Genomic DNA, 20,256 nt, shown 5'->3' on the forward strand with positions numbered 1-20,256 from the left:
AACACGCTGAGGCGATCTTTTTTTATATTGAAAAATCATATGACACTACTTGGAAATATGGCATTTTAAGATATTTACATGACTTCGGTTTGCGAGGTCGTTTGCCGGAATTTATAGCCAAGTTTTTAAATAACAGACAATTCCAGGTTCGTGTGGGTTCTACCCTGTCTGATCATTACAATCAGGATCAGGGTGTTCCATAAGGCAGTATTTTGTCTGTCACTCTATTTAGCATCAAGACCAACAGTTTATCTAAAGTTTTAAACGATTCAATTGATGGATCGTTATTTATGGATGATTTGAATATTTCTTGTCGTGGTAAAAATATGCATACCATTGAACGGCAATTGCAGTTGCGTTTAAACAAGATAAATAAATGGTGTCTTGAAAGTGGCTTTAAATATTCTAAATCAAAACACTAACTGCATACATTTTTGTCGTAAATACAAACCACATAAAGACCCTGAACTGTCTCTAGATGGCACGCCGATTAAAGTTGTGAAGGAAGCTAAGTTTTTGGGTCTACTCTTTGATTCACACTTAACGTTTTTACCACATATTAAATCACTTAAAACTAAATGCCTGAAAGAACTTGACTTATTGAAAGTGGTGTCAAATTCTAAATGGGGAAGGGATCAAGCTACCCTTCTCCATCTATGTCGATCACTCGTACGTTCGAAACTTGATTATGGCTCCATCGTCTATGGTGTAGCCTGCAAAAGCAACCTTAAACTTCATGATTCTGTCCACCACCAAGGTTTAAGTCTTTCCGAACTTCACCTATTGACAGTCTTTACGTTGAGGCCGATGAACCATCTCTTGCACAACGCCGTATCAAATTATCTTTACGATATATCACAAAAACTGTACTTTAACGAATCTAACCCTGCATATAACTGTGTCTTCAATCCTCTTTATGAGGATTTGTATAGCAAAAAGTCTTCTCTTGTCCCACCTCTTGGGCTCAGAATAAAGCCGTTTATTGCTGCTGGTGGTATTGAGCTGGACAATATAGCTCCTTTCCGTCTTCTTTCCTCTCCCCCTTGGCAGTTGGTTAGTCCACAGGTTGACCTAACATTAACTACATTTAAAAAATCAGAAACGAATGAATTATAGTATAAACAAGAATATAATCAATTGAAACATACATATAACAATTACAAATCCTTATTTACAGATGGGTCCAAAGACGGTGGCACAGTTGCTTGTGCTACAGTCATTGGATCCAGAACAATATCTTCTAGATTACCAGACAATAGTTCCATTTTTACAGCAGAAGCTAGCGCCATATTAACAGCTCTTAAATATATTCAAAGACACCCGAAACGTAAACAGTATATAATATATTCCGACTCTCTTTCTTGCCTTCAGGCTATTAAACATATTTCTTGTAAACATCCACTTTTAATTGAAATTATTGAACTGTATAATACTCTTGCTACTGGCCAATACTCAGTCACGTAGGTATTTCTGGGAATGTGATGGCCGATCTTGCTGCAAAAGCAGCACTCAACAAATCTGTGACACCACTTCTTCTTCCATATTCAGATTACAAAGCTTGCGTTAGAACGTATATCCGTAATCTGATGCAGAATAAGTGGGACACTCAAGTAGGTATCAATAAATTACATGAAATAAAACCGTATATTGGTTACACCTACTTGGGTTGTCAGTCCAGATTTGAGGAGGTCATCATGCGACGATGTCGTATTGGCCACACAGGATATACCCATAAGTACCTGTTAAAAGGTGAGGATCCTCCGTTTTGTATCCTTTGTCATGAGAGAGTCACGGTCAAGAATATTCTGCTTGACTGTTTTGAATTCTCCATCACAAGGGATATGTATTTCAATGTCAAAGCTATCAAGGATCTTTTTACAACTGTTAGTTCTCATTTAATCATTGGGTTTTTAAAGGAAAATGATTTCATGGTAGCATTTTGAGCACTGATCCTGTAAATATATGTATTTTAATAATTGGTAGTTTAGAGTAGTAACTAGAATTATTAATGGCTGTATCCTGAAAGGGGGTTGAAGTACTGTAAAACTATTGTCCTCCTGAGAGGGTACGTAAGTCCACAAACATTCAATGTAAATTCTAAATTTCCAGGTTTTTAATCGTAGAATACGTCTTTTTATTGTATGGTTAGATTTCCCATATTGCTGACGGCTGAGGGGATGATGTAACATCCAGCTAGGGTCCATGCAGGTAGCAAAAGTACTGTAAGTCCCCATGGTCCCTAGCATGGTGATCTACCTTCAGTTGTTAGCAATCTGTAGCCTTTTTTATACTGTATTGTCCTTTATAGGTAAATTGTTTTAGGTATATTGTTACTAGTTTTACATTCTTTTCTGTGATATTCTAGTTGTTTTACTGTCCTTTGTTGACCGGTTTTCATAGTACACATGTATTCCATTTTAGCGTTTTGTTACCGTCACGATATGGCTGAAATACTGCCGATGTGACGTTACATATTAACTCACTCACTCTGAACTGACAACCCAAGTAGGTGTAACCGATATAGGGTTTTATTGCGTGTAATTTATTGACACCAACTTCGGTGTCCCACAGCATCAGATCATGGATGTAAGTTTTAATGCTAGCTTTGTAATCAGACTATGGAATAAGAAGTGGCGTCAAAGATTTGTAATCAGAGTATGGAATAAGAAGTGGTGTCAAAGATTTGTTGAGTGCTGCATTGGCAGAATGATTGGCCATTCTATTCCCAGAAATGCCAACATGGCTGGGTAACCAACAAAAGACGGTTCGTATTGGCCAGTAGCAAGATCCTTATACAATTCAATAATTTCAGTTAAAAGTGAATGTTTGCAAGATAGATTTTTAGTTGTTGTGCCTTTCCAATCTTGAATAACAAGGGTCTAAATATCGTTTTCTCCTAATATCACTGTCCCTTTAAATAACATTTAAATAGCAATGTTCTCTCAGAAGGGTCATCAGACGCATCTCTTCAACATCGTAGAATTGGACTTGCTCTGTGAAGGGCGGACCATTTTGGAAATCGATGGATCCACTAATCTGGAAGAAGGCGATACTTTCTGCACCAGACAGGTGATCGAATGTTGATGTAGATGCACATGAACTCAACACTCCCAGAAACATATCACGAACAGTGATGTTTACACGTTCCTGATTAGCTCGACTGATTGTCCTCTCGACAATGAAATACAAAAATATACCTTGTGGTGAGCGTTGACCCATTCGTACCACAAAAGTATCTCCTTGATTTTTCTGCTTAATGTAATTTGTCTTATTATCCGCTGTATTATCAGAAGCATCCTTGTTACTTTATTTCACAAAGGACAAGCAATATTGCTCTCTCATCTTTTCCTTGCGTGTGTGCAGATTGTCATACTGCATCACCACACTCTTAATTTCTTCATGCTATCATTTTGGTTCAAATCTGACCGGATATCTCTCTGAAACGCAATGAACCACTGTATAACTCATACTAGTTCTGTGAGAGGAATGACCAGTAAAATCTTTGGATAAATACCTGAAAATATTCATTCGGTAATGTCTACACAACATTGAAATTCTCAACATAATGGCAATAAGGAGGCTAGGTTTTACAAAGATGCAACAGGATGTGAATTGGATGTTTCCTCAGAATGTTGATTCTGAACAGTTCATTTGTGGATATAAGAATTCCGTATGTTCATCAAGTCAGTAGAGATCCTTATCGATATGTTATACCATCTTGGCTTAATTCTGAAATGCAGTTGAAACGACAGTGAGAATTTTGACATTTATATATTCCGTCTACTATCCCTATCTTATCTAAAGTAATTAATCCAACAATAGATATGAGGTTAAATGGCAAGTTTTATTAACAAAATATTACATATGACATTGTCTGCTGGGGATGAAGGATCTACAGGCAGCATCTTTGGCATCTGCAAGGGGAAAGATTCGAAATGAAATTAACTGGGTCATATACATAGCATAACTCGTCATGAGGAAACCATTTCAGCCGCACCTCACATAAAGACCAAATGACGAAACGTGGATCAGTGTTTACAGGCTGGAATGGTTTGAATATTACTAAACAAAACCACTAACTATATCATCAGTTGACCAGAATAATATGTTAAGGTGGCAATACTGGACAGTGTCTTCGTATGACAATATTACCCCTCACCTTACCTCGCCCGTATCACGTTCAATAATGATACACTCACCTTACAATTTGTTGCCACCACACATGTCGAGGAGCTTGCACGTGTTTTCCACATTCTATAAGCAAGATAAGTTGTCATTTCAATATGTATATTTTAATTTGATACAATAGGTTGTTATATTTGATCAGTCATACATTCATATACACATTGGTAATAACTATGTTTACATCACTTATTTACCCCCTATATACTTACTACCAAATCTAGTAGCTCGATTTCCTTTTCGGTAGCTGTCTCTATGAAGCCTTCACACTGAAACATGGAAAGTTCAAGTACAAAAGGATCAATTTGGATACATAGTCACACATGCGTGTTCACACATCCAATCCCCAAACCTATCACCCTCACAATTTCACTTTTACACTCTTTATTCGTGATAAAGGTACGAAGGGACTGACTTGCTTCATGTATGTCATCACATTCGATGCTCTTAGTGCCAATCCCATAATTGTCTGCTTCAGATAGTTGGAGGATTGCTGGGTGGAGCTTTTATACGTTACAACAGAAAATCAAGAAGCAATTACGGAAACAAAACATTGACGTCTCTGTGTATACCTTCTCCTGGCGATCTTCACTAAGTTTTCCACAGAACTGGCTTTCTATCAGCTCACCTACAGAAGCCTGTGAATATAAACACGTTATTGGAAAGAGATAGTCACGATTTTGCCATAACTTTATTTCAATCTCTACGACTAAAGCACACAAAACCACGCTGCATGCTTTCAGATATTTGGTCAATGGTGCAAATATGCCACTCTAAGATATAAGTGAATAAATCTTGTAAAACTTAATCACTTACAACACTGGCCATTTCTTTTTCTTTGACGTCATTGAGAAAATTCTTGCAGTCCTTGCAACGGCCTTTTCCCTCACGCTGCAGATACGTGAAAAGCCAAATTGAATTATTAATCCCATTATTTTTGTATACAGGTTTATTAGCAAAACTACTGCCTAGATTTTCCGCCAAACTGTGTGTTTGACACAAATATACAAAAACAAAACCGTGACGATCTTGTGCATGGATAAATGAAAATCATTTGTTTCCCAAACGTTTAAAGATAATATGTTCACATTTCGCATAGAAATGTTTATATATAGTGTCTCACACCAGGACGGCTGCAATGCCACGACAACCTGTAAACATCAACAGTCGTCGGACCCAAGTCCAGAACCTCGACAGTACATTTTCTGATCTCGAGGTAACAGTACTATATTTTATGAACAAGCACTAGGTACATCTATTTATCTTGCCTTGCTTATGGGTTTGTTCTTATTCACATCCTCGGGCGACTGACAGAAGTTGATGGCTTCACAAATGGCGTTCGGGTTCTGTAAAGGAACACGTTCAGATGTCATGTTGGAAAATTTCATTGAAAGAAAAAGATTTGTTGATGGTAAGAATGGAAACAGTTACCTGACTGTTGGCCTTGTCTTTCTTCTCCTGACATATTTCCTCAACTTTTCTCTTACACTGAAAATACACATTTTCTTACAATGTTACCCTCAACAATACTGACAAAAATATGCATTCACATTGCTGTGCATGAAAACGAGACATTATGATTGCTGACTCGCTTTCATTACCTAATTGTTTATGTCACATATACCCACATGTAACATGTTTTGGAAACAACGATGCTCTTTCTGATGGTAATGGAGCAAATGGTTAAAAGATAAAGCCAAGTAGTGCCTCAGCTATTGCATGTGACGTTCATAATATACGTTAACTATTCCATTAATATCGGATTTTGTTGAGAAACTGTAATGTAAAGAGAAATATGTCTAACCTCCTCCATCTTGCTAGGTTTCAGTGAAGAACAGCGTTCGTTCATTTTTACCTCCTCTTTATCCTGAAAAAAACACGTTCTTTCACTTACTGATAATTCCTAGAATAATGCTAAATACTGCTAAATATATACAGGGTGCTTCATTACATTATTCCTATAAAAACTTGATAATTTCGAACATACTTTTGAGCTGGTGGCCAATTCATATTTAAAGTTGGAAACGACAATGGCGCTTTTCATTAAATTATGATAAGATAAGGGTTTCAATCATCAGTGTTACATTGATACAATACTGCCCAAACATGAACGCATTTTAAACAATCCAACCACTGATGGATAGTAATTAGTACTATGTACGTACAATCCTCTCGATCGTCATCTCCTTACGATCAGTGAAGAATGCAATGCAATCAGCACATGTGTCACTTCCATCCTGTATCGACAAGGCCAAAGCTGAAAATGGTTTTACTTTAGTGATTCAGAAACATTGACAATGAATTCGAGTTGATGACAAACGTTTACAAAATAGATTCGAATAAATTGCAAACGGTCCCTTAGATGGATGAAAAGTTTAAAACGATGTTGGGGCGCCAAATTCACAAGCCATCGTAGTTACTGAGAACTGAAAATGATCTGGTCATTTAAACTACTCACTGTTACGTGCCACAACAGCAACGATAAGTGCGACGAAGGGATTCATTGTGCTTGAAACTGTGAAAGTAAACTGTTGAAATGTGTTTAAGTGTAAAGCTTTATATATGTTCCCATCTTCCAAATGTATCGTTAATAACAAATTCAATCACAACACACTGACGGGGGCATCTAATTAAAATCAAGCTGATCCAGTTGGCTCTCCCTGCTGCACTAATATTCTCTGTTTGCAACTTTCACTTGTTGGGACACTAATTGTCACGATCTTGTCAGCATATATTGTGTTGATTAGAACTTTCAGACACCTATTGTGGGTCATAATGATACATACTGAAATGAATTTTAAAAATGAAAATATTAAATATCTGTAATTAGTTGGCAGTTGGTGAGATGTAGGTTGTAAATATGTCATTACTAAATTATACCAGTTAACTGCTATTTCATATCTAGAAAGGTCATCGAGGAACATAGACGCTGACCCCTTGCTTATGTATGTTCTTTTTGAGCATTGTTCAAGAAATGTACAATGCCAGAATAAATTTTGTGGAAAAACACGCTTAGCGGTTGTAAAAACACGAATCTGACACGAAGATGGAAGCGGCTGGGAATGCAAAAAGGACAAACAACAAAACAAAAGAGACGAAAAAGGACGATTACAGGTATCGCCATTCATGAAGCAGCAATGTGTCGTCGCAACAGCATGCTATGTGATCGTAACCCTGCGGTTATAAATCGTCTTCAGGAAGCATATGTGAAGTAAATGGATGAGTCAAGAACGAGGACGACTAATGACTGGGATGGTCTAATTCATCCTAATTGCTGTGGGAATCTCAAGTAGTCATGAATTCAACATGAGACCACAGTTTCGCCTATCATTCTGTTATGGCCATTCTAGACATATTACCGAAAACACAATTGTGTATAAACACAGCATGCGTATCGATTGCACCTCAACGTGGACACGTTTCTATACAGATGAGCAACAAAGAGGGATGTTCTGTTCCGGGAGATAGCAGCTGTACATAGTACAGTTCCCGATTGTCCTTCGAAGAATCCATCCTTTTTGTTTTGACTAATTGTCGGGTAACTTAAGTTCGTTTTAATTTGCACCTTCTCGTGACGTGACAGGGTCATGATTGTATGTCAGTATTATATTTGTTATACGTGCACACTAGTCAGATGTCCCCCTTGTTTGCTCGTTAATCATTAGACAGATGTATGACCATTCATTATAGTGTATGTATGGTTCAGACCGAGTGCGTGACTGTATGCTTTGACGCAAACGCATTCCATAGCAAGCTTTCTCGTGATAGGTAAATCAGTCGTCTACGGGACATTTGGAATGCGTCAGTAATCTTGGCCACAACTTTTCATGCTTAAAATCGTCTGCAAATAAGAAAGCGATTTTCCGAAGTACAAAATATACTTGGTAATGTGAGAATCGATTGTTTCTACAGTTTAGTAGAACACCACATATCGTTCACTGAAGAGCCGTTTATGATTACTGCTCGAACTTGATGCCTACTTACTCTCTGTCAGATCAGATTTACTCTAGATCATTTTCCTCATGTCTTTCATCTTTGCATCACATTATCCCGACAGGTAGAACTGAACCCAGTCTTGATGACACTCGCAGAAACGTAATGCACACCTCAATACACATGTGTTCTGCTATTTAAAAGGGCAGTTTACCTGAAACATGGTTGTGTAAGACGAGATATTCGAGATACAACTTAGCATGCTCTTTGTACCAAGGTGTCCAAGGGTGTTTACATATGACAACTTTTGAGGTACAATCATGAATGATATTTCAAAGGCTTTCATACTACCCTTGCGCTGAAGTGATCAAGATTACAACATTCAAGGCCCAGTAAAACTTTCAAAACATTGTATGGTAGACATATGGAGGATATTTCGAAATATGATGTTCCAAGGATGTTAAAAGTGTTTTGCCACTTACTTTGACTAAAATTGAGGTACGACACCGTCAGCTGGATGAAATATCAGATCGACCTTGGAGAAAATGATATAGATGCCTCAATTCAAATTATTTTTTTCTTTGGCAGACTGATAACAATGCCAGGGATATAGCAGCTCTCTGACAACTGTTGTTGATGAGGGGATCGAGCAGATATTTAAAGTGTTCCCTCATCAAACCTGGGTTTCATTCCACTGCTTGTTACACTGTATGAAGCCCATATCTGGTGTTCCCCCGTCTTGCTATTGCTGGAATTTAGTAAAACCGGCGTAAAAGCATACCCACTCACACACACACACACTCATTTGTTGATGCGGAGTACGATGTTTAAGGAATGTTTAAGGAGTTCACTCGACAGACCCGGCTTCATTCTACACGGGGTGCAATGTCTGAAGCTGATCGACAGTCACGGAATTTTTGAGTTTTGTTTTGTCATTAGGCGTTGAAATTTTATCATTTGTACCTAATATACTGACATGTTTCTGAATTATAACCACTGTTATTTTGTTGTGGTGACGTTTTCTCTTGATTTGCTTGGAAACGAAACATAAAGAAACGTCAACCATTCCATTTGTGTTGTTGTACTGGTACATTTTTCCTGTAAGCAGGTGAATTCCTTATGAAGATGGTAAGCAAAAGAACTCATTTATAGACAGCTGATTATTTATTTCAGTGCGAGTATACAAACAAATTCAATTTTATTTCAGCTCGAGGTTCCTTGGTGAACTATGCTCTGCAAAAGATAAAGCATCAATTTGCTTATAGCGGATATCCCATACAATATATACATTATTATGATATGTTCAGGGGCAACAATTATTGGAACATGGAAATGGTTCATTCTCAGTGCTATGAATAAATGTTTGGATTTGAAATGGGCAGCTAGTATGCACTAGAAACGTTTAGACAACAGGTCAATAATTTCCACTAAACCGGTTCGACAAAAAGTACACAGATCACTAAACTCATCATTGAGAAACAAGTTCGACAATCAACTCACAAAGTTTCTGGACAAATCCAGTAAATAGACAATCCAGTAATCAACAGCATGAGCATCGATCTACACAACAGGTATATGCTGCCACGTGTGGACGAAGTCAGCATCCCTGTCTATCCTGTACCATGTACAAGAATGAAGACCAATCCTAACCCGGATCTTCACAGTTTAGGAACTGGTGTGTATCATTGTTTAATACAGCATGACTATACAGAGTTTATGGGTATTCAGCATTGGTTGTGTATAAACATGCATTGTTGGAAATTCATCGGCATATTGAACTTACATGGCCGTGACTAGTGAAAAAAACAATAAGAACTGAACAGTATTGTAATCCTGTGTATCATGTTGTTTATCTTACCTCACACGTAAATGCCGTTTTCTGATTGGCTCGGTGTTCTTCTTTCACTTTCAATGTACAGCTCTTAACTGCTACTAACATTTCCTATGCACCCTGCTGGGAATGCCGAAATTAGTTGGTAATTCGTGGTAGTGATTCCTTATCTCAGATAACATTGAACACCAATGGTGTACCCGTGCTTCAAACAGTTCAAAATTAACACTGGTCCGTTTGGGCCCATGGGTTGATGTTTGTTCATGTTCGCCTCGCCTTTCCACCCATGTCCCCCTCGTGGCCACTCCGATCTTATATTGTACTATATAGTTATTGGTATTACAGAAAGAGAAAAAAATATTTGGTTGTTTAATCGCTACTTTTTCAACAAAGAACTTTCTAAACAACAAATCTTCACTTTTCTCTAGACATAAAGTAGCTAGAGTGCAAACATCTTTAGGATCCTGAAAGAGAAATACTTGGACACCAATCATTCATATGTTACGATTTGATCCATGTGCCAAACGAAAGCTTTGGAATCTTGAATTTACTTCGTAGTCTTATGTTGGACTGCGTTGACTGTTTGATATATAGCGAGAATGTTGTTTGAGCTGTTGTCACACTGTGACATCTCCACAATCAAAACATGTTGAGCACCACTATTGGATTACTGTAATGTAAATCAGATCTATGTGAAGGATAACTGACCTGTAATTGATTACCTACATCTGATCATCCCAGTATCAATCACATAAAGTATTGTTTCTAACAATGTATTAATATTTGTTATTCGAGTGTATAAATTGTGAGCATATTTCATACCACGTTTACAACAATTTAACTCAACACCTCGGGGATCAGCGCATGGACTTCGGTGGTGCATTAAACAAGAAGATAAAAAGGTCTCATTTAAATTCAATACCCCTAAATATATGTATTTCAACAAGCATTAATGGCAGCTGTGTGTACTATGTCACTTTAGGGATGTTTATGTTGGTTACAGCGAAGCACGATTGCGTCAGAAAATACAAGATTGTATGTAAAATTAATCAATGTGCAACTTTTTCATTACTGGACTACAGGACATAAGATTATACTTACTACTTCTTCCAGAAAGTAAGCCGAAAGCGTGCTGCAAACGACATCATTGATGTACTGTTCGACCGATTGCTGTGATAAAGGGGAGATGCACGATGAATTGATGACAATAAACTATGCTTCATGTGTGGCATGTATCAAAACAGCAGCATATATCTAGGTCTGTTTAGCAGCATATACACCAACGCTCTTGAGCATTAACCTTTTGGAAAAAAGTTATTTATACCTTCATATTCTGACAGAAACAAATAAAATATGTGTGTCAGTGTATAAGTACTTACCGTAACTTCAACTGTGTCCAAACTGGCAATGAAACTAGCAACAGCGTCCTTACAGTTAGTACAAGCATTGTCATTCTGAACATGGAAACGAATATGGTTCCTGGTATTGTGTTCAATTATAAATATATGGGCACTGGTCTGAGCACATTTGTTGTAACTTATAAGCATGGTAAAGATTCTAGCTGTTGGGATTTAAGGTACCTAAGGCCAACTAATGTTGTTTCAGGGTACGTTGTTGTGATCTTGTAAATGTCTGCTGTTATTACCGTTTGTACTGAGATCTTTACAGATTTCTGGAAATGACTGGTCACCGTCTCGGGAAACAGATGTGCAACACTGCACCAGACACCAGAATCCTTCAACACAAACATCTTTGGTCAATTGTAATGAACATCTTACAATATGCATATGTTTTTTATGTATACGATACAGTGAACATTTACTCCATGCATTGTTTAAATGTCCTTCTGGAAAATGTTGGGGATACTGATGATTTAGATTTATTCAGAAATGGAACCATTTGGTGTATCAAAAACCTCCTTTGGCTTAACGCGTTTTACACGACATACTGAAGAAGTCCTGGTACAAGCGCAGGGATAGCATTGGAACAATAAAACGAGACAATACAACGTTCAGATATGTGAGATACTCGAACCATTTACATCATTCAAACGATGTTTGTATTCAAACAATGTTTGATTAGGTCATAATATTTGCCCTCGCAGAAAAACACATGTTAAGAACATCAAGGTCCTACAGTAAGATATCAGATGATGGCAACATCATATCAACGATGTCGACAGTTGTCTAAACTGCATGTCTGTACATGTGCTAAGCTTGTTCACACAGATACGGCTTTCCTACCTTGTCACAGGCGTCCTAAAGGTATATGATACAATTGTACTTCAATGCTAATTTCTTGTTAACCCCTGAGTTTATTTGAATAACACCTCTACATGCAATTGATAGAGTACTGGCTTGGTGTCTGAAAATACGTTGTAAGACTTACCACACCCTCCTCGGTCCCCAATCTTGCAATTACTCCGGCAAGGATTTCTTTGCAGTTTGTACAACTGTCGTCATAAAGCCTGTTGTTCCACTTATTGGGTAATGATATCACTGAAATGTCAATAAAGGATATGGTAAAAAATACATTCAATGTGCAATCAACTTCTAGATTATACCACTCCAAAATACCTGAATACATATTAGTACAGTATGTGGCTCCAGAAGGTCATATAGCTGGAATACTGTTGAGTGAGGCGTTAAACTAAACACACTCCCTCACTCAACTTCTCACAACGCCAACCTACCTGAGCCAAAGGTGACACAAACGCCAACGATGAGAAGTGTGGTATTCATTTCAGTCTAAAACTGAATGTCATGTAGGTAGCCACGTGTGCAGTCTGATGCCATTTAAAGTTACCATGTGCCTATTAATGAGATCGAATGGTAAATTCAAAACAGCTGTTACCTTTGTTTACGGAGCGCTGGCTGCTATTAGAGTTGTTCAGTGTATCACATTGGGAGTCAGTAAGTTAATGTGCTCAATAAGTGTTATGAGATACGTGTTGGAAAATGTTTGTAGTGAATCAGCAGCGTAGTTATCATCATTTTCGACGACATAGTAATTATGGGATATATATTTTACTGTGATCCTATTTTCCAGTATGTGAATACAGCATCCTTTTGCATGATGTAGCTTTCCGTTTGCAATTCATCTCTGCTGTAACACTATTGCTTACATATTTCTCACTTTCTCTTCAAATAAAGTCTGATTTGGTAAAGAATCCATCTACAATGGATTCTATTTCTGTTGAATGGGGTAACACAAAACACAAATGGTTTCATACATTTGATATTGCAAATATTCTCGTAAAATTTTAGTTGCTCATTCGGCAGACTAACTTTAAGGTTTGACACTATAATCGCTTCACGATTTATCATCAGCATCATTGTTATTATGAATTACTATTATTTGCGTATGAAAGCTCAGTTTCTGTTTGTCTGTGTGTTTGGGTTTGAATGTGAGCTTGAGGAATTTATAGTGGAAACGCATCCCATACCACAACGTAGCTTGTTACATACTATTTCCTCTAAGAGGGAAATAAGTTTACAATATTTCAATTCCCTTTGAGGGCACTGCCACCAACAATCCAAGTAACTAGTCTAAAATACCCATAATAAAATAGTTAATCTTATTACAAATCATTTTACCAATATAACTCTTTAACATTGTTGAAAGGATCCGTCATAGTTAATGATTTGAAATATGTAGCCTTTGTGATGGAATACTGGAAAAAGTCACGCAGAACATACTTGACCATGCTTCTTTTATCACAAGGGATACCAAACGGAGGATCGTCGCCTTTGAAGAAAAATTCCTGAGTATATCTAGTGTGGCCCGTGCATTGCATAATGACCTCTTCAAATGTGAACTGACAACCCAAGTAGGTGTAACCGATATAGGGTTCTATTGTGTGTAATTTATTTACACCTACTTGGGTGTCCCACTGCATGAGGCCATGGATGTAAGTTCTAATGCTAGCTTTGTAATCAGAGTATGGAATAAGAAGTGGCACCAAAGATTTGTTGAGTGCTGCCTTGGCAGGTGGTTTGGCCATTTTATTCCCAGAAATGCCAACATGGCTGAATAACCAACAAAAGACGGTTCGTATTGACCAGTAGCAAGATAATTATACAGTTCAATAATTTCAGTTGAAAGTGAATGTTTGCAAGATAGAGTTTTAGTCTTTGTGGCTTTCCAATCTTGAATATTAAGGGTCTAAATATCGTTTTCTCCTAATACTCCTCAGTCTCTCACTGTCCCTTTAAATAACATTGAGATAGCTCTGTTCTCTCAGAATTTTCATCAGACGCATCCGTTCAACATCGTAGACTTGGACGTGCTCTGTGTAGGGCGGACCATTTTGGAATCGATGGATCCACTAATATGGAAGAAGACGATTCATTCAGCATCTGACAGGTGATCGAATGTAGATGTAGATGCACATGAACACAACACTGATTATACTCCCAGAAACCTAACACCAACAGTTATGGTTACACATCTCTGATTGGTTCGACTGATTGTCCTCTCGACAATGAAATACAAAAATATACCTCGTGGTGAGCGTTGACCCATTCGTACCACAAATGTATGTCCTTGATTTTTCTGCTTAATATAATTTATCTTATTTTCCGCTGTCTTATCAGAAGAATCCTTGCTACTATATTTCACAAAGAACAAGCAATATTGCTCTCTCATCTTTTCCTTATGTGTTTGCAGATGTTAATACTACGTCACCATACCTTTAATTTTTTCATGCTGTCATTTTGTTTCAAATCTGACCGGATATCTCTCTGACAAGTGATGCCTGCAATGAACCACTGTATAACTCATACTCGTTCTGTGAGAGGAATGATCAGTGATATCTTTGGATAAATACCTGAAAACATTCATTCGGTAATGTCTACACAACACTGAAATTCTTAACATAAAGACAATGAGGAGGCTAGGTTTTACAAAGATGCAACAGGATGTCAGTTGGATGTTTCCTCAGAATGTTGATTCTAAACGGTTCATTTGTGGATATAAGAATTCCGTATGTTCATCAAGTCAGTAGAGATCCTTATCGATATGTTATACCATCATGGCTTAATTCTGAAATGCAGTTGAAACGACAGTGAGAATCTTGACATTTATATATTCTAATATATTCTTATACATTGGTATCTAAAGTAATTAGTCCAACAATAGATATGAGCTTAAATAGCAAGTTTTATTAACAAAATATTACATATGACATTGTCTGGTGGGGATGAAAGATCGACAGGCAGCATCTTTGGCATCTGCAAGGGAAAAGATTCGAAATGAAATTCACTGGGCCATGTACATAGCATAACTCGTCACGAGGAAACCATTTCAGCCGTACCTCACAGAAAGACCAAATGACGAAAAGTGGATCAGTGTTTACAGACTGGAATGGCCTGAATATTACTAAACAAAACCACTAACTATATCATCAGTTGACCAGAATAATATGTTAAGGTGGGGTATCAATATTGAACAGTGTCATGGTATGACAATATTACCCCTCACCTTACCTCGCCCGTATCACGTTCAATAATACACTCACCTTACAATTAGTTGCCACCACACATGTCGAGGAGCTTGCACGTGTTTTCCACATTCTATAAGTAAGATAAGTTGTCATTTCAATGTGTATATTTTAATTTGATACAATAGGTTGTTATATTTGATCAGTCACACAGTCATATACACATTGGTAATAACTATGTTTACACCACTTTTTTACCCCCTATATACTTACTACCAAATCTAGTAGCTCGATTTCCTTTTCGGTAGCTGTCTCTATGAAGCCTTCACACTGAAACATGGAAAGTTCAAATACAAAAGGATCAATCTGGATACATAGTCACACATGCGTGCTCACACATCCAATCCCCAGCCCTATCACCCTCACAATTTCACTTTTACACTCTTTATTCGTGACAAAAGTACGAAGGGACTGGCTTGCTTCATGTATGTCATCACATTCGATGCTCTTAGTGTCAATCACTTAATTGTCTGCTTCAGATAGTTGGAGGATTGCTGGGTGGAGCTTTTATACGTTACAACAGAAAATACGTTAAAACAGAAAATGCAAGAAGCAATTACGGAAACAAAACATTGACGTCTCTTTGTATACCTTCTCCTGGCGATCTTCACTAAGTTTTCCACAGAATTGGCTTTCTATCAGCTCACCTACAGAAGCCTGTGAATATAAACACGTTATTGAATAACTGAGATAGTCATGATTTTGCCATAGCTTTATTTCAATCTCTACGACTAAAGGACACAAAACCATGCTGCATGCTTTCAGATATTTGTACAATGGTGCAAATATGCCACTCTAAGATATAAGTGAATAAATCTTGTAAAACGTAATCACTCACAATACTGGCCATTTCTTTTTCTTTGACGTCATTGAGAAAGTTCTTGCAGTCCTTGCAACGGCCTTTTCCCTTTCCCTGCAGATACATGAAACGGCAAATTGAGTTAGTAGTCCCATTATATACAGGTTTGTAAACAAAAATACTGCCTAGATTATCCGCCAAACTGTGTGTTTGACACAAATATACGAAAAAAGCTATGACGATCTTGTGCATGGATAAATGAAAATCGGACTGTTTGCCAAACGTTTAAACATCATATGTTCACAATTTGCATAGAAATTTTTGTATATAGTGTCTCACACCAGGACGACCGCAATGCCACAACAGCCTGTAAACATCAACAGTCGTCGGACGCAAGTCCAGAACCTCGACAGTACATTTTCTGATCTCGGGGTAACAGTGATATATTTTATGAACAAGCACTAGGTATTTATCTTGCCTTGCTTATGGGTTTGTTCTTATTCACGGCCTCGGGCGACTGACAGAAGCTGATGGCTTCACAAATGGCGTTAGGGCTCTGTAAAGGAACACGTTCAGATGTCATGTTGGAAATCCCCGCCCTACACACACTGTACACAATAATTATATTATTATACATGTGTACATCTTATACTCTTAAAAGAAACAAGGGCTAAATTGTCAAGCAGGCGCCTTCCCCAACTATCCAGATTCCATTTCATTTTGCACATTGTTGATCATTTTGCAACAAACGATCCCTTCAACAAACGTTAGCTAACGGCACTTTGTATTTCAAGTTCATTGAAAGAAGACGGTTTGTTGATGGTAAGAATGGAAACAGTTACCTGACTGTTGGCCTTGTCTTTCTTCTCCTGACATATTTCCTCTACTTTTCTCTTACACTGAAAATACACATTTTTTACAATGTTACCCTCAACAATACTGACAAAAATATGCATTCACATTGCTGTGCATGAAAACGAGACATTATGATTGTTGACTCGCTTTCATTACCTAATTGTTTATGTCACATATACCCACATGTAACATGTTTTGGAAACAACGATGCTCTTTCTGATGGTAATGGAGCAAATGGTTAAAAGATAAAGCCAACTAGTGCCTCAGCTATTGCATGTGACGTTCATAATATACGTTAACTATTCCATTAATATCGGATTTTGTTGAGAAACTGTAATGTAAAGAGAAATATGTCTAACCTCCTCCATCTTGCTAGGTTCCAGTGAGGAGCAGTGTTTGTTCATTTTTACCTCCTCTTTATCCTGAAAAAAAGACACGTTCTTTCACATACTTTGTGTGTGTGTTAGAATAATGCTACATACTGCTAAATATATACAGGATGGTTCATTACATTATTCCTATAAAAACGGGATGAATTCGAACATACTTTTGAGCTGGTGGCCAATTGATATTTAAAGTTGGAAACAACAATGACGTTTTTCATTAAATTATGTGCTATGATAAGATAAGGGTTTTAATCATCAGTGTTACATTGATACAATACTGTCCAAACATGAACGCATTTTCAACAAACGTGGTTTTTACTAACTACTGATGAGTAGTAATTAGTGTTATGTACATACAATCCTCTCGAGTGTCATCTCCTTACGATCAGTGAAGAATGCAATGCAATCAGCACATGTGTCACTTCCATCCTGTATCGACAAGGCCAAAGCTGAAAATGGTTTTACTTTAGTGATTCAGAAACATTGACAATGAATTCGAGTTGATGACAAACGTTTACAAAATAGATTCGAATAAATTGCAAACGGTCCCTTAGATGGATGAAAAGTTTAAAACGATGTTGGGGCGCCAAATTCACAAGCCATCGTAGTTACTGAGAACTGAAAATGATCTGGTCATTTAAACTACTCACTGTTACTTGCCACAACAGCAACGATAAGTGCGACGAAGGGATTCATTGTGCTTGAAACTGTGAAAGTAAACTGTTGAAATGTGTTTAAGTGTAAAGCTTTATATATGTTCCCATCCTCCAAATGTATCGTTAATAACAAATTCAATCACAACACACTGACGGGGGCTTCTAAATAAAATCAAGCTGATCCAGTTGGCTCTCCCTGCTGCACTAATATTCTCTGTTTGCAACTTTCACTTGTTGGGACACTAATTGTCACGATCTTGCCAGCATATATTGTGTTCATTAGAACTTTCAGACACCTATTGCGGGTCATAATGATGCATACTGAAATGAATTTTAAAAATGAAAATATTAAATATCTGTAATTAGTTGGCAGTTGGTGAGATGTAGGTTGTAAATATGTCATTACTAAATTATACCAGTTAACTGCTATTTCATATCTAGAAAGGTCATCGAGGAACATAGACGCTGACCCCTTGCTTATGTATGTTCTTTTTGAGCATTGTTCAAGAAATGTACAATGCCAGAATAAATTTTGTGGAAAAACACGCTTAGCGGTTGTAAAAACACGAATCTGACACGAAGATGGAAGCGGCTGGGAATGCAAAAAGGACAAACAACAAAACAAAAGAGACGAAAAAGGACGATTACAGGTATCGCCATTCATGAAGCAGCAATGTGTCGTCGCAACAGCATGCTATGTGATCGTAACCCTGCGGTTATAAATCGTCTTCAGGAAGCATATGTGAAGTAAATGGATGAGTCAAGAACGAGGACGACTAATGACCGGGATGGTCTAATTCATCCTAATTGCTGTGGGAATCTCAAGTAGTCATGAATTCAACATGAGACCACAGTCTCGCCTATCATTCTGTTATGGCCATTCTAGACATATTACCGAAAACACAATTGTGTATAAACACAGCATGCGTATCGATTGCACCTCAACGTGGACACGTTTCTATACAGATGAGCAACAAAGAGGGATGTTCTGTTCCGGGAGATAGCAGCTGTACATAGTACAGTCCCCGATTGTCCTTCGAAGAATCCATCCTTTTTGTTTTGACTAATTGTCGGGTAACTTAAGTTCGTTTTAATTTGCACCTTCTCGTGACGTGACAGGGTCATGATTGTATGTCAGTATTATATTTGTTATACGTGCACACTAGTCAGATGTCCCCCTTGTTTGCTCGTTAATCATTAGACAGATGTATGACCATTCATTATAGTGTATGTATGGTTCAGACCGAGTGCGTGACTGTATGCTTTGACGCAAACGCATTCCATAGCAAGCTTTCTCGTGATAGGTAAATCAGTCGTCTACGGGACATTTGGAATGCGTCAGTAATCTTGGCCACAACTTTTCATGCTTAAAATCGTCTGCAAATAAGAAAGCGATTTTCCGAAGTACAAAATATACTTGGTAATGTGAGAATCGATTGTTTCTACAGTTTAGTAGAACACCACATATCGTTCACTGAAGAGCCGTTTATGATTACTGCTCGAACTTGATGCCTACTTACTCTCTGTCAGATCAGATTTACTCTAGATCATTTTCCTCATGTCTTTCATCTTTGCATCACATTATCCCGACAGGTAGAACTGAACCCAGTCTTGATGACACTCGCAGAAACGTAATGCACACCTCAATACACATGTGTTCTGCTATTTAAAAGGGCAGTTTACCTGAAACATGGTTGTGTAAGACGAGATATTCGAGATACAACTTAGCATGCTCTTTGTACCAAGGTGTCCAAGGGTGTTTACATATGACAACTTTTGAGGTACAATCATGAATGATATTTCAAAGGCTTTCATACTACCCTTGCGCTGAAGTGATCAAGATTACAACATTCAAGGCCCAGTAAAACTTTCAAAACATTGTATGGTAGACATATGGAGGATATTTCGAAATATGATGTTCCAAGGATGTTAAAAGTGTTTTGCCACTTACTTTGACTAAAATTGAGGTACGACACCGTCAGCTGGATGAAATATCAGATCGACCTTGGAGAAAATGATATAGATGCCTCAATTCAAATTATTTTTTTCTTTGGCAGACTGATAACAATGCCAGGGATATAGCAGCTCTCTGACAACTGTTGTTGATGAGGGGA

At 37.6% G+C, this 20,256-nt stretch overlaps 2 long non-coding RNA genes across 2 annotated transcripts; both read right to left on the reverse strand.

Moving 5' to 3' along the window:
* Positions 1–4,199: 4,199 nt before the first annotated feature.
* Positions 4,200–5,025, reverse strand: LOC137283199 (uncharacterized). The gene is made up of 4 exons (XR_010956854.1): positions 4,999–5,025; positions 4,755–4,820; positions 4,395–4,451; positions 4,200–4,254 (listed from the first exon to the last, which is right to left on the reverse strand). It is a non-coding gene; the product is annotated as an uncharacterized lncRNA (long non-coding RNA).
* A 10,088-nt stretch (positions 5,026–15,113) lies between these two features.
* LOC137285100 (uncharacterized) lies at positions 15,114–16,345 on the reverse strand. The gene is made up of 5 exons (XR_010956949.1): positions 16,285–16,345; positions 16,038–16,103; positions 15,660–15,716; positions 15,465–15,519; positions 15,114–15,177 (listed from the first exon to the last, which is right to left on the reverse strand). It is a non-coding gene; the product is annotated as an uncharacterized lncRNA (long non-coding RNA).
* Positions 16,346–20,256: the final 3,911 nt, after the last annotated feature.

The sequence above is a fragment of the Haliotis asinina genome, chromosome 5, assembly GCF_037392515.1.
Source record: "Haliotis asinina isolate JCU_RB_2024 chromosome 5, JCU_Hal_asi_v2, whole genome shotgun sequence".
NCBI classification, from domain to species: domain Eukaryota; kingdom Metazoa; phylum Mollusca; class Gastropoda; order Lepetellida; family Haliotidae; genus Haliotis; species Haliotis asinina.